At 42.0% G+C, this 15,196-nt stretch overlaps 1 pseudogene; it reads left to right on the forward strand.

Moving 5' to 3' along the window:
* Positions 1-14,572: 14,572 nt before the first annotated feature.
* Positions 14,573-14,804, forward strand: LOC123782026 (bublin coiled-coil protein pseudogene; annotated as a pseudogene).
* The last annotated feature ends 392 nt before the right edge of the window (positions 14,805-15,196 follow it).

Genomic DNA, 15,196 nt, shown 5'->3' on the forward strand with positions numbered 1-15,196 from the left:
CGTCAAGCCATTCGGTAGGAGGAAGAGAGATCTCCCAGGGAAAATCAGTAAAAAGGATTGTGAGGACATGGGAGTTTGTGAAGCAATTTAGCAAAGTATCCAGGAAGTCAGGTAATCTCTGAAGAGCTGAGGAATTGTGCAAATTATAACACAACTAGAGAGAAAGGATCCGTAAATTAATGGAATATTGGTCAGTGAAATTGCCAAGGGTGTGGCACACTTAGCAAGGTTGCAGTGTGGTGGGGCAGGGGAGATGCAGTTAAATTGGGGATTGTAAATGGCTCATGTTGAGCAACAGAGTGATTAGGGACAAGCTCCACCAACAATCTGTGAGAGGGTTCTGATAGTGAGATAGTCACCTCTTACAGACCTCCCAACCTCTGACTGGGGAGGAAGATATGAGCTCTGAGTCAGGAGACTCCACCCACCAGACCATTGCAGGGGTAAGATACAAATAGGGAAGGACCGAGTTGTTTGCCTGTGAAAGGGAGGTGACAGCTCCATTGTGGTGGAGGGTGGGGTAATGAGTAGCTCTCTACTGGCAAGACTTTCAGCTCCTAAGAAAGGAGAAAGATACCCGTGCTGAGGAAACTAGTTTGTTCACTAGCAGAAACGAGCTCACCTTAAGGAAGTCCTCTGGTATTATGTCTAAAAGAGGACACAAACCAGAGCAGTATAGTTACAAGGAAAAATTACTGCCTGCTTATCTTTAGGACTGAGAAGTAGACAGAATATTTGTTCTCGGGGCGCCTGGGTGGCTCAGTTGGTTAAAAGTCTGTCCTCAGCTCAAGTCATGGTCCCAGGGTCCTGGGATCGAGCCCCACAATGCACTCTCTGCTCAGCGGAGAGCCTGCTTCTCCCTCTCCCTCTGCCTGTCACTCCCCCTGCTTGTGCTCTCTCTCTCTCTCATAAATAAATAAATAAATAAATAAATAAATAAATAAATAAATATTTTAAGATTTTATTTATTAATTTGACAGAGAGAGAGAGAGAGAAAGAGCACAAGCAGGGAGAGAAAGAAACAGGCTCCCCACTGAGCAAGGAGGCTGATGTGGGATTTGATCCCAGGACCTTGGGATCATGACCTGAGCTGTAGGTAGATGCTTAACTGAGCCACCCAGGCACCCCAATAAATAAAATCTTAAAAAAAAAAAAAGAATATTTGTTCTCTACAAGTTAGTTTCCCAAGCTCATAAGAAAAGGCCTTTCGTCTTTGCTCACAAGGACAGACAATGCAAAACTCCACCCATATGCTAGTAGAGAAATGGAAGTGTTGTAAAACTACTTTCTTAGGTATCTGACAGTTTTGGGTTGGGGAAGATGAGATTAGGTCTGTTTGAGAGGCTTGGTTTCTTAGACACCAAGTTATTTGGACCGTGGAAAAGGAATTCCATATCTGCCCTCATACCTACACCCTCCTGCCTCATATTCTGGAAGAGAAATACGGAGAGGTGGAACAGCTGATTACTTGAAATTGTCCATTCTCAAGCAAGCAAGAGAAGATGTGGAATTATATCAGGCCAGATATGAAGTTGGCCGTGGAGGAGGGGGAGAGGCTGAAGGGGTTCTCACACATCCCGCAGCAAGCCTCTGGAGGAAGATGACAGGCAAGCAGCAGGTGTCAAAGGCAAGAAATCCCATATCAGCCTGTGGTAGATACTGTCCATCTGTAGGTGAAGACAAGGTGAGCAATTGGGTAACTAGCAACTGAGAACAGCATATCCTGGTATCTTTCCTTAAGGAAAGCTCTACTCTGGGGCAAAGAAAGGGAACTTGGGGAGCTTGATCAAGTGAGGGGCATAGTGTGGCTTCTAGGGAAAGGAAAAATAAGGAGACTCCAATTCTGCGGGACAGTCACTCTGAGAGTTGAAGAAGTTACCCAAAACTAACAAAAGCCAGTTATAGCACACCAACCAAAGAAAAGGCCCTCAAGTCGTACCTGGGGTTTCTTGTTAGGAAAAACTGATCCTGGGGTGTCTCAGTAAGATAGAATAGGGTTTGTGTTTGTGCTGGTTGGTTCTAAGAAGGGACGGGTTGTTAACCTTGCTTGCAACCGCTGTGGAGTCTTCAATGCGTTTCGTTAGCAACATAGTTCTGTTGCCCCAAGTCCTGTTGAAAACCTTGTTTATCACAGTCTAACGGCTGGCAGAGCTGCGCTGCGCTTTCTCAGGCTCCAATTAGATTAAAGGTCCTGGTTGGGGAAAGTAATTTGGCCGAGCAGAAGGCCAGGGAAAAGCCTCAGTAGGGTTGTATCTAGAGGAGCCCTCGAGGAAAAAGTCCATGAAAGCAGACCAAGGGGAACCACGGCTTATGTAGAGGCCGGAGGCCGCCCGGCGTAGCTGAAGCTACTTCCTGCACTCCCATGGATACTTGACTCTGGGAGGAGATTTTGGCACGTGGGAAGAGAATAACAAAATCACATTAAGTGTAAGATACCATGTACTTCCCCTTCCTGTTGTGGTTGGCTTTGCTAGAACACACCTTGAGGAATTTGGCTTTGACTTGTAAGCAGTTTTCTTCTTACGCAAGCAAAGTTAGAGACAATACACTATTTACTATAAACTTCCTTTGTTCTGAAAAAGCAACAGGGTTGGACAGATTGAGTTTTGTAATAAAAGCCAAAGATGTTCTCTAAAATGGGAAGAGTTGAGACACTGTGAATCCAAAAATCTAAAGTGTTCGTGGGACCCTGTAATATACCATGTGTATGCGTGTGCGTGTGTGACTTGTGACTCCACTCAACTTCTTTCTTCTTTTTTGAGAAGCCTTTTTTTAGGTTTAGATCACAGGAACAGGAGGAGGGACACACCCAACAGCTGTAGAAGCAGGAAACATCTACTCTAAAACTGAAGAACAAAAACATGAAAATTGAGAGTGTTTGCACATATTTTGTTCCAACTAACTTTCTTTAAAAAGCCCACATTTCATCTGTGTATGATGGGGAATGGGGATGCTTGGTTCTCTTTGCGCCGTGTCCCCAGCATAACTTAAGCAGTTCTATCTTTGCAAATTTACTGTTTCCTTCGGAGAGTATTTCTTTTCTAGATCACATTCCAGGGCATTAGGAGCTAAATCCCCATCAGGGGATGATGTTCGCCTCATGCTGAAGGAGGGTCTGTGAAGAGGAACAGGCCTGAGCTTGGCTGAAGCCAAATTAACTAAATTACTGATGAGAGCATTTAGAACTAAAAAATAAAGATGGTACGGAATGTGAAAAATACAGGTTGTCCTTGTTTTTCATAATTTATTTGGTTATGTAAAAGTAAATGAGCTACTTGTATCTCTGATGGGGATGCTGACTCCCACCTTTATGACAGGCCAGCTGCCTTATAAGGGGAAGATGAGTAGTGTCCAGTTTTCAGGGGAAAAGCTTCTCTTTCAAGAAAGTGAAACCTAGATAGGAAATAGAAACTTAGTCCACGGGGGATCTTGTCTTTCTCTCTGAGTTTTGTTTGGGAACTATATTGGAAATAAGGTAGACATGTTTGAGAGACTACTGATTGCTAGGGGAAGACCACCCCCACCCCTCTGAAGGCAAGGGCTATACGCTGCAAATGATTCACTGATATTTTGTAAATCAGACTATATATTCTTTTTTATATTCATCACCTTTTTGTCCCCTTTGGTCCAGTCTTTCTCAAAATACGGTATTTAGACTACCTACACTAGAATCACCTGGCAGTTGTTAAAAATAAAAATTCCTAGTCCCGTAGAGTACGGGCACACCTCGGAGATATTGTGGATTCTGTCCCAGTCACCCCAATAAAGTGACTACTGCATTAAAGAACGTCGGATAAATGTTTTGGTTTCCCACTGCATATAAAAGTCATGTTTACACTATACTGTAGTGTTTTAAGTATACAATAGCATTATGTCTGGAAACAACGTACATATCTTAATTTAAAAATACTTTATTGTTAAAAACAAATAAAGCTAACCATCACCTGAGCTTTCAGCAAGTCATGCTCTTTTTGTGGGTGGAGGGTCTTGCCTCCGTGTTGATAACTGTTGATTCATTAGGAAGGTGGTTGCTGAAGGTTGAGGTAGCCATGGCAATTTCTTAAAATAAGACAACAATGAAGTTTACCGCATCAACTGACTCTTCCTTTCATGAATGATTTCTCTGTAGCATGAACACTTTTGACAGCATTTTATCCACAGCGGAACTTCTTTACAAATGAGGGTCAATCCTCTCAAACCCCGTCACTACTTTACCAACTAAGTTTATGGAATATTCTAAGTTCTCTGTTGTCGTTTCAACAATGCTCACAGCATCTTCACCAGGAGTAGATTCCACCTGAAGGAACCATTTCTTTGTTCGTCCGTCAGAAGCAGCCCCTCCTCCACTAAAGCTTTATCATGAGATTGCAGCCATTTGGTCATATCTTCAGGCTCCACTTCTAATTCTGGTTCTCTTGCTGTTTCCACCACATCTGCAGTGACTTCCTCCACTGAAGTCTGGAACCCCTCAAGGTTCCCCACAGAGGTGGAATCAACTTCTTCCACACTCCTGGTAATGTGGATATTTTGACCCCATGAATCACAAATGGTCTTAATGGCATCTACAATAATGAATCTTTTCCAGAAGACTTTCCACTGACTTTGTGCCCAGATCCATCAAAGGAATCACTGTCTGTGGAGGCTACTGCCCTATGGCATGTGTTTCTTCAATAATAACATTTGAGTTGAAATTACTCCTTGATCCATGAGCTGCCAAATGGATTTCGTGTTAGCAGGCAGAAAAGCAACATACATCTAATTGCGTATCTCCACCAGAGCTCTCGGGTCACCAGGTGCATTATTAGTAAGTACTTTTTTGAAAGGCATCTTTTTTTCTGAGCAGGGGGTCTCAACAGGGGGTTTAAAAGATCCAGTAAGCCATGTGGTAAACAGATGTGCTGTCATCCTGGCTTTGTTGCTCCACTTACAGAGCCAACACATGGTAAATTTAGCATAATTTTTTAAAATTAATTTATTTATTTGATTGAGAGAGAGCATGAGTGGGAGGAGAGGCAGAGGAAGAGGGAGAAAATCCTCAAGCAGACTCCCCACTGAGTACAGAGCCCAACACAGGGCCTAATCCCAGGACCCCAAGATCATGACCCAAGCTGAAATCAAGAGTCAGAAGCTTGACTTATTTCACTCAGCATTATCTCCTCCAGTGCCGTCCATGTTGCAGCAAATGTTGAGAAATCATTCTTTTTCATAGCTGAGTAATATTCCATTGTATATATGGACCCAAATAAGTCAAGCAGAGAAAGACAATTATCATATGGTTTCTCTCATCTATGGAACATAAGAACTAGGAAGATTGGTAGGAGAAGAAAGGGATAAAGAAAGGGGGGTAAACAGAAGGGGGAATGAACCATGAGAGACTGTGGACTCTGAGAAACAAACTGAGGGCTTCAGAGGGGAATGGGATAGGCTGGTGATGGGTAGTAAGGAGGGCACGTATTGCATGGTGCATTGGGTGTTATATGCAACTAATGAATCATGGAACTTTCCATAAAAAACCAGGGATGTATTGTATGGTGACTAACATAATATAATAAAAAAATATTATTATAGGAAAAAAAAGAGTCAGAAGCTTAACCAACTGAGCCACCCAGCTGCCCTAATTTAGCGTGATTCTTAAGAGCCGGAGAATGTTCAGAATAGTAAACGAGCATTGACTTCAACTTAAAGTCACCAGCTGCAGTAGCTCTAATAGGAGAGTCAGCTGGTCCTTTGGAGCTTTGAAACCAGGATTGTCTTCTTCTGTGAAAGTCCTAGACGGCATCTTCTTCCAATAGAAGGCTATTTTGTCTACACTGAAAATCTGTGTTTTAGGGTAGCCATCCTCATTGATGATCCAAGCTAGAGCTTCTGGGTCACTGGCTGCAGCTTCTCCATCAGCACTTGCTGCTTCACCTCGCACTTTGATGTCATGGAGGCGGCTTCTTTCCTTAAACCTCATGAACCCCCCTCTGCCAGCTTCAGACTTTTCTTCTGCAGCTTCCTCACCTTTCTCAGTCTTCATAGAATTAAAGAGAGTTAGGCTTTGCACTGGGTTAGGCTTTGGCTTAAGGGAATGTTGTGGCTGGTTTGATCCTCTATCCAGACCACTCATACTTTCTCCATTATCAGCAATAAGGCTGCTTAGCTTTCTTATCACTTATGTGTTCACTGGGTGAGTGCTTTGAATTTCATTCAAGAATTTTTGCTTTGCACGCATAACATGGCTAAACGATGCAAGAGGCCTAGCTTTTGGCCTGTCTCATCTTTCAACATGCCTTCCTCACTATGCTTGTTTCTAGCTTTTGATTTCAGGGGAGAGATGTGAGACTCCTCCTTTCCCTTGAACACTCAGACTCCATTGTAGGGTAATAAATTGGCCTAATTCTAATATTGTTGTGTCTAAGGGAATAAGAAGGCCCAAGGAAAGGGAAGGAGACAGTGGAACGCTGGTGGATATAGCAGTCGGAACGCACACAGCATTTGCCCCATAAGTTTGCCCTGTTAAGCAGGTACAGTTCATGGTGTCCCAAAGTAATTACAATAGTAACATCAAAGATCACTCATCACAGATCTCCGTAACAAATATGATAATAATGAAAAAGTTTGAAATACTGCAAGAATTACCTAAACGTGACACAGAGACACAAAGTGAGCAAATGCTGTTGGAAAATGGCACCAACAGACTTGCTCTATGTAGGGATGACACAAACCTTCAATTTGTAAACAACAGCAACAACAAACCACAGTATCTGTGAAATGCAATCAAGTGAAGCATGATAAGATGAAGTATGCCTACACTTGACTCATTTAAAATATCTCAGCATGGAATCTAGGAATCTGTATCTTAAACACCCCTTACAGGGGTTTTTTCTTATGCATACTAAAGTCTGATCACCCCAGCAGGATCTCAGCCGTGCTGCCAGCAATTAAGGAGAAGATCTGTGTTCATGACAGTGATAGCATTTTAAAGAGGGAACTGGTGGTGAAAACAGCATAAAGAGATTCCCAAGTGGAAGACTGGAGCTTCACTGTCTAGCTTTTTTATAGAGCCTGTGTGTAAATTCACCTTCTACTGCCAATTGAGAAGACTTTAGTTTGTTATTGCCGGAGATGGTAATTTCCTGTAGACTTTGACTCTTTCTTTGTAGAAAAGCTTATAAATACCTTATCTTTGATTTGCCACCAGATGAAGCCTGAAACTTCCAAGTTGGGCTGTTGTTAAATCTTTACGAAGGTGGTTTTCTTTGAGTCAGACCATATCTTTCTGCAACAATTGGAGTAGGATCTGTCTTGGGTGTTCGGTTCTATCTTCTCCAAGAACTACAATGAATCCTCACCAACATTTTATTTGGAGCCAGAGTCAAAGGTTGGAAATGAATGACCTGGCTGCTTTGTGGCCTCACAGGACCTCTGAGATACCCGAGTGCTCACAGAGGACTGATGGGAGCCTCAGAAACAACGAATACTTCCTCCTTTAATATTTTCTCGCTGCCTCACTTACCTGCCATGCCCAACCTACCGTGTGCTTACACGCTGTCAGTCCCATTCTTCCGGCCTCCTCTCTTTTCCTCTGCATGAGTTATGTCATTACTAATCTATAAAAGCAAAACTTATACTTTGTGCTGCTTCCTATATGATTAAGCATATCACCCACTATTGTTAGAAGCAAAATTAAACCATTTTGCACTATTAGATAAACAAAATAGTAGGGTCATCCTGACTTGTTCTGGTATCCAGACTAAGAAACCCTGGGAAATTTCCTGTAAACCTGGATTCCCTAAAAAAGTTGGGTTTTTTCCCCCACAATGAACATGCTAATTGAATTTGGTACCCTCGATAATTTTACCTTTCTTTCCCTGTAAGTGTGTTTTGAATTTGGTGAGCCAGTCTTTTTGGCTTCCTCAGAAAGTCTGACACCCTCGCATGGATGATAAGTAAAGTTTGTCCTTCCTTTCCTAAATTTGACGGAATCCTCAGTCTTCCTTTGGGGCTCCCTTCCAGCTCCTTCTATTGTGCCCTCCAGAAACCCTTCCATTGCACTAAGATCACTTATATTTCTCCCCATTTCAGTAAAAGCATCATTAGCCAGCCAGTGGCCTGAACCCAAAACCTAATAGTCATTTGTGACCGCTAGCTCCCCCCACTCCCTTCTCTTATATCCTAAAAGTCTTTCATACTAGTTCATAACTCAACCATGACCTTATTTATTTATTTAGGTATGAGAGTTTTTATGTTTTAATCTGTTGCTATTTGAAAACATCTTTACTGAGATATATAATTCAAATACCATAAAATTCACCCATTTAATGTGTACAATTCAATGGTTGCATGTATATTCCCAGAGTTGTGCAACCACAGTCTAACCTTAGATATTTTTATCATCCCAAAAAGAAATCAGCACCCTTTAGCTGTTAACTGTAGTCTCTCACTTGGGTTCCCTTAACAGCCTCCAACAAGTTATTAGTTTAAGCACTTGTGTCCCATTCTCCATACTACAGTCAGAGAGAACTTTCTTTTTTTTTTTTTTTTAAGATTTTATTTATTTATTCGACAGAGGTAGAGACAGCCAGCGACAGAGGGAACACAAGCAGGGGGAGCGGGAGAGAAAGAAGCAGGCTCATAGCGGAGGAGCCCGATGTGGAGCTCGATCCCATAACACCGGGATCACGCCCTGAGCCAAAGGCAGAAGCTTAACTGCTGTGCCACCCAGGCGCCCCAGAGAGAACTTTCTAAAGTGCAAATCTAAGTGCACCTTATCCTAGATTAAAAACCTTCAATAGTTCCTTATTCCCATTGTCGTCCTGACACAGTACAAAACATTTAAGTTGAATTTAGGGCCTTTAGGAACTAACCCTTTTTCTTAATTCAGGGATAAATAATATTTTAGAATCATCTGGGAGCCATGTGGGACTTCAGAAAACTGACAAACCCCATGAATATGTATGCAAGAGTTGATATGTGCTCGGATATGTTCTCCTCCTCTCCTGGAGAAAAGATGATAAATTGCATTAGATTTTCCAAGGTTTAGATTATCTAGAAGAGCAGATTAACTATATATAGTTTTACTCATCTTATAGTTTCGTATTGATTGTACTTTTATTTTATGTGTGGAGTGGGAGACACAATCACATTTTCAGAGTTCGAGGTTTCTAGAAGATCATTCTGGCCTGGGGTGTGTCGAGGGCTTATGCAGCCCAGGGCACAGAAGTTTTCCTTGGGGGAATAAAGTCTAAAGTGAGCCTTGTTAGTTAAACTAAGTGCGTGGGGAGTTGGTTGGTAGAGGAGGACAGAGCTGGGAAGGGCCACAGAAAGGCGAAAGTCATCTATTGGAGGGGGAATGGAATGCCAGCACCACAGTGCGTCTGAACTATATATCCTGGGTGTGAGACGGGGGACCCTTTTTTATTCATCTTTGAACCCCCAGTGCTTGGCACACAATAGGGATAGGATTGGCAGCAAGTGCCAAATGGATTAACAAACAAATGAATACTTCTGATAAGGCGTCACAGTTATTTATGTTTCTGTGCCTGTTTGATTCCTCTCTGACTCATTAATCTGACATGAAGTATTTGTTGAATTGCCCTCAGTTGCATAGCTAGATAGAGGCTAGGCTTGGCGCTTGGGAGCACACGCTTTACTCATAGCTCACTCCTCTTGTCCCTACCACCATGCCGACTCTTTCATGCTGTACAAGTAAACAAATGGACCACCTCTGAGACTTCTCGGAGGCTCACAAACCACAGTTTCTTTTGTGATAATTAGTTTCATTTCTTCTCAGTTAGCCACATGTCTTATGGGTAAGCAACATTTTTCTGAAGCTGTGAATTTCAAATATCCAAACCCTTGTATTTAGGTAAATACAGATGTTTTCTCTAATGGATGTAAGAGAGCACAGTAAGTGTGTACTCTTGACTCTGCCATGGTGCCTAATGTCTGTTGTGGGACTCTAATGTCTTAATGGAACTGAGTCATCTGAAGAAAAGCTTGATGTGCTTGCCAATATAGTACTTTGCCTCCAATTTCTAGTTGATCAAAATAAAGTTTATTAAAACTGAAGCTTTCAGGGAAAAAACACCAGATTTTGCCTAAATTTTAAACAATGCTGACAAATATTAGAATTTATTTTGAATTAGATGTATTATTCTTACCAGAGTATAAGTTTTCAAAACAATGACACACCTTCACATTTTAGCACTACGTTCTACAGTTTCAGAGGATTTCAGGAACATTTGATACTTGGTGTGGATATATGTAGAGATAATCTAGAGAATTGTATTAATGAAAAAATGGTTCGGTTCACGATATCATATGAATCCCAGATGAGTTCATCCAAGTGTATACGTGTTTAGGCTTCCGAGTCAAACAAATTTGGATTTTAGTCCCAGCGCTGTCAATTACTAGCCATATGACCTTGGGCAAGCGGTTTTTCTTTATATCTCAGTATAGAATAATATCTATCCAACAGAATTAATTGAAATAAGTGCCTCATTTAACTCAATAATGGCAGTTATTATGACAACATTCACAGTAAGGATATCAGTCTGCAATGTATCAATTGTGGTTTTTAGTTGCAAAGAACAAAAACCATCTCTGGCTCTTGTAAAAGCAGACACAATATTTTTGACTAGGAATCTATGTAGCTTGTGGATTTCCTGGGAGGTTGACACATCCGACTTGAGAGCTACATAGCTGAAAGCATAGGGAGAATGAAGAACTGCTTCCGTGAGAACCCCATTGCCAGCTGCCTCTTGCACAGTGGACACAGATCTACCCTGGGCTAAGGGGGCCTCTGTTGCCTCCACTAGCTGGATGCTCTGGTTGCTGCCCCATTAATGTCTGATGGGACACATGAGTGCATCGCAGAGGCCTGGAAGACTAGAACAAAGAGTTTCTGGCATTTACAGCCACACCTTCAATCAGAGATGTGCTCTGTCTGGCACCTACATTTATATGATGGGGTATCCTCCAAACATAGGAGATTGAGAGGCTGAGTAGCCAAAAATACACAAGCATGCACTATCCTTCTCAGGGAGCCACGCATTTTAGAGATTGCCTTGACTCCTCTCTTTTTCCCATACTCCACATCCAATCCGTTAGTAAATCTGTCAGCTTCACCTTCAGAATATATCCCGAACCTGACCACTGCACCTCAGGTCCACCACCACCAGCCTAGATCAAGCCCTTATTATTGCTTGCCTGGATTATTGAATCAGCCTCCAGTCGTTCAGCCCCTTACAGTCTATTTTCAACATAGCAGTCAGAGTAGTTCTCGTAAGAAATATGTCAGGGGGCACCTGGGTGGCTCAGATGGTTGAGCGTCTGCCTTCGGCTCAGATCATTATCTCCGGATCCTGGGATTGAGCCCCAGGCTGGGCTCCCTGCTCAAAGGGGAGTTTGCTTCTCCCTCTGCCTCTCCACCCCCACTTGAGCTCTCTGTCTCTCTCTCAAATGAATAAAAATCTTTAGAAAATTTTGACTTAAAAATATATGTCAGAGCATATCATTCCTTTGCTCTAAGTCCTCCAATACTTTCCCTTTTGTTCAGGGTGAATGCCAAAATCATCATAGTGACCTAAAAGGCCCTTTCCATTAGTCCCTCTCTCCCCCATTCATCTCTCTATTATTATTATTATTCTCACCCTCTATTGCTCTATCACAATGCCAGCCATGTTCAAAACTCAGGGGCTTTGCACTTGTTTTTCCTTCTGCCAGGAACATTTGTCTCATTGATCTTTACAACTCGCTCCTTTATTTCCTTCAGCTTTCTTCTCAAATATCACCTTATCAGAAAATGTTCTCTGGCTATTATAAAAAATTGTGACCCTCTGCCCCCTAGGACTCCTATCCTTTTAAATTTTTCTCCATAGCACATTAATCACCATCTGACATTCTGTATATTTCATTGTGAAATTGTTTCTGCCTCCCCGTATTGAATATGAGCACCATGAAGACAGGAAATTGATTTGTATCCTCAACATCTCGTTGGAACACAATAAATATTTGATGAATGAATGATAATAGATTTTTCATTATCACTTTATTTATCTTCTAAATAAGGTACCATAAGGTACCCTACTTACTTTACAAAATGTACAAAATAGTGTCTGCACAAAATGTCATCCGTCCTTTACACTGTTGCCAGAGTGGTGTTTTTAGGATGGCTCTTATTATGGCACTCACGCATATATCATTTTTCTCTTGCTTCTGACTGCTGATAGGTGTTTCTCAATTTGGGGTATGAGAGGATGGAAAAATCACAGGATAAAGTAATGCATCATTCTAGTCCAGAGGGTCAATTCTACTTTTAACATTTGAGGGAGAAAATTTGCAGTTTTATTCCGTTTAAAAATTTTGCCTCATGCATGTTTACATACAAACAGAATCAAGTTTTTCCATTTAGTTCAGTTGGTAAAAATCATGAAAATCCAGGAAGGAAAAAATTTGCATAAGCAGTGAGTGATTAGAAAATTTATTTCTTCTGTGTTGTTAGGTAACCTTGTCTATTTGTGCTGTAATCGAATCAGAATGCCCGGGGTAGTTAAGAACAATATGAAAAAGGATTTTCGGGCATCTCATAATGAGCTTGATGTGGAGGCAGATAACACCTTTCCAAGCACAACTAAGTGTTTAGTAGTAAGTAATACCACCCAATTTTAAAAGCTTATACTGTGCTCATTAAATTTTAAAGTAACCTTAAAAAGCTTATACTGTACCCATTAAATTTTAAAGTAAGTAATACCAGTCAATTTTAAAAGCTTATACTGTACTTATTAAACTATGGGTTTTGTTACTGTAGAAATGGCAGTTGACTATAATCTCAAGTGTCTTTTTTTTTTTTTTAAAGATTGTATTTATTTATTTGACAGAGCACGAGAGAGAGCACAAGCAGGGGGAGCGGCAGGCAGAGGGAGAAGCAGGCTCCCCACTGAGCAAGGAGCCCGATGTGGGACTCGATCCCAGGGTTCTGGAATCATGACCTGAGCCAAAGGCCTCCTCTTAACCCGCTGAGTCACCCAGGCGTCCCTCAAGTGTCTCTTATGTGAGAAAACACTAAGCAAAAAGAGGAACATCAACACTCTTAAAAACCAACTCCATGACTCCCCTGAAGAAGAATGAGGTGGTTTGCTCTATAGGACATCAAACCACAATAAAGCTAGATTATTAAGGCAGTGCAATATTACCTGAGAGGAAGAAAAATAACCAATACGACACACTAGAAAACCTGGGAACGGAAGCATGCATTCGGTTACATGGGACACAGCAAGGAAAAGATAGGCTGAGTATCCTATAAACAATGCTCAATGATGCAGAAAAAAGAATGGCACTGGTTCCTTTGTCGGTACAATACAAATCAACTCCATACAAATTAGAGGAAAAAACTTCAAATGGAAAATATTTAAACTTTAAGAATAAAATTTGAGAAAGCATTGGAAGTAGAGGAATTTTTTAAAGGAGACCAGAAAGCACTAACCATAATGGAAATAATTAAGATATTCAATCATATTAATTTTGTTTATTTATTTGTCAGAAAGAGGAAGAGAGAGAGCCCAAGGAGGCAGAGCAACAGGCAGAGGGAGAAGGAGTCTCCCAGCTGAGCAGGGAGTCCCAATGTGGGGCTCGATCCCAGGACCCTGAGATCATGACCTGAGCCGAAGGCAGATGCTTAACCAGCTGAGCCACCAATTCAATCATATTAAGATCAAGTACTACTGCTCATTAAAAGATCTCCCAAAGAAGGGAAAATACGAGCCACGAACAGAGGAAAGATGTTAAGAAGACATATAACCAGCCAAGGGTTAGTAGCCACTGTATAGAGAGAACTCCTACAAGTCAACGGGAAAAGTCAAACCATAGAAAAAATGGGTGCTCGGCATGAAGAGGCATTTCACAGAAGTGGAAGCACAACTAGGGAGTACACATAGGGAAGGGTGCTCAGTCTCATTTATAAGGAGGGGAATGCAAATTACAGCCACGATGATAAACTATTTCACATTCGCCAGACTGGCAAACATTTTTTAAGGTAAAAAACATTCCCAAGTGTTGACAAGGAAATGGAACAGCAGGAACTTTTCTATAATGCTGAAAAAAAATTGACGTTATGCGGTAAGTTTATAAGTACACATACTCTGACCCTGGATATATACCCTACACAATATATCCATTGCGTAAGGACACCAGAATATAACACACAAATATTCATAGAAGCCTGATTTTTAAAAAGCAAAAACAAACAAGAAACCCCAATCCTGGAAATAATTAAAATGTCCATTGAGGGATGCCTGGGTGGCTCAGTCGCTTAAGCATCTGCCTTCCCTCAGGTCATGATCCCAGGGTCCTGGGATCGAGCCCCGCATCCAGCTCCCTGCTCAGCTCCCACCCTCTTCTCCCACTCCCTCTGCTGTTCCCCCTGCTTGTGCTCTCTCACTCTGTCTCTCTCAATAAATAAACAAAATCTTAAAAAAAACAACAACAACCAAAAAAGTCCATTGAGTCCATCCTTCTGCCCGGCACCTGCTGGTGGTGCGACGGTTATCGCATTCTGTCTGTCGGGGCCCCAGGGGCTCTGGAGGTCGCAATGTTGGGCCCCAATGGGGACCTGGGCATGCCTGTGGAAGGCGGGGACGACGGCTCCAGGGATGCAGAGTACACTACCGTCAGCTCCACGTTGGACCAGATCAGCTCCTGTGTGGACTACCTGGAGGAGAAGAAGGACCACCTCCACACGCGGCTCCGGGAGCTGCTTGAATCCAACTGGCCTTGAGTGCCAGCAGCAGCTATGGGAGGCTCCTAGCGATGCCAGCTGCTAGGCTGTGGGAGCCCCCAACCAGCCCCAAACCTGCCTTTTTCTTAAGTTGGGGGGTGGCTACGATGAAGGATAGTTGGAAGAAAGGCAGGCAAGGACAAGGAGGTCCCTGTCCTATGAGGAAATCACCCTTAAAAGGATTTTACGCAAACAGTTAATTTAAAAATTTTAAGGTGTTTCATTCAAAGTTAATTCTTTAAGTGACATGGAAATTAAAGCTAATGTATCAGGAGAAAGTTGACAAAGGCCTATATGGCTAGAGATATATTCTGAGATATTAACATATTTTAATGTTCTTTTTCCTTCTTTGATTTTCCCTTCACCAACTCCACCAACTCCTTACCCCCATTCAAAATATAGCAGGCTGTGTGCTTTCTTGCCCCAGGAGAACTTTGT

Source organism: Ursus americanus, chromosome 19, assembly GCF_024610735.1.
Source record: "Ursus americanus isolate L20-20 chromosome 19, mUrsAme1.1.p, whole genome shotgun sequence".
In the NCBI taxonomy this organism is placed as follows: domain Eukaryota; kingdom Metazoa; phylum Chordata; class Mammalia; order Carnivora; family Ursidae; genus Ursus; species Ursus americanus.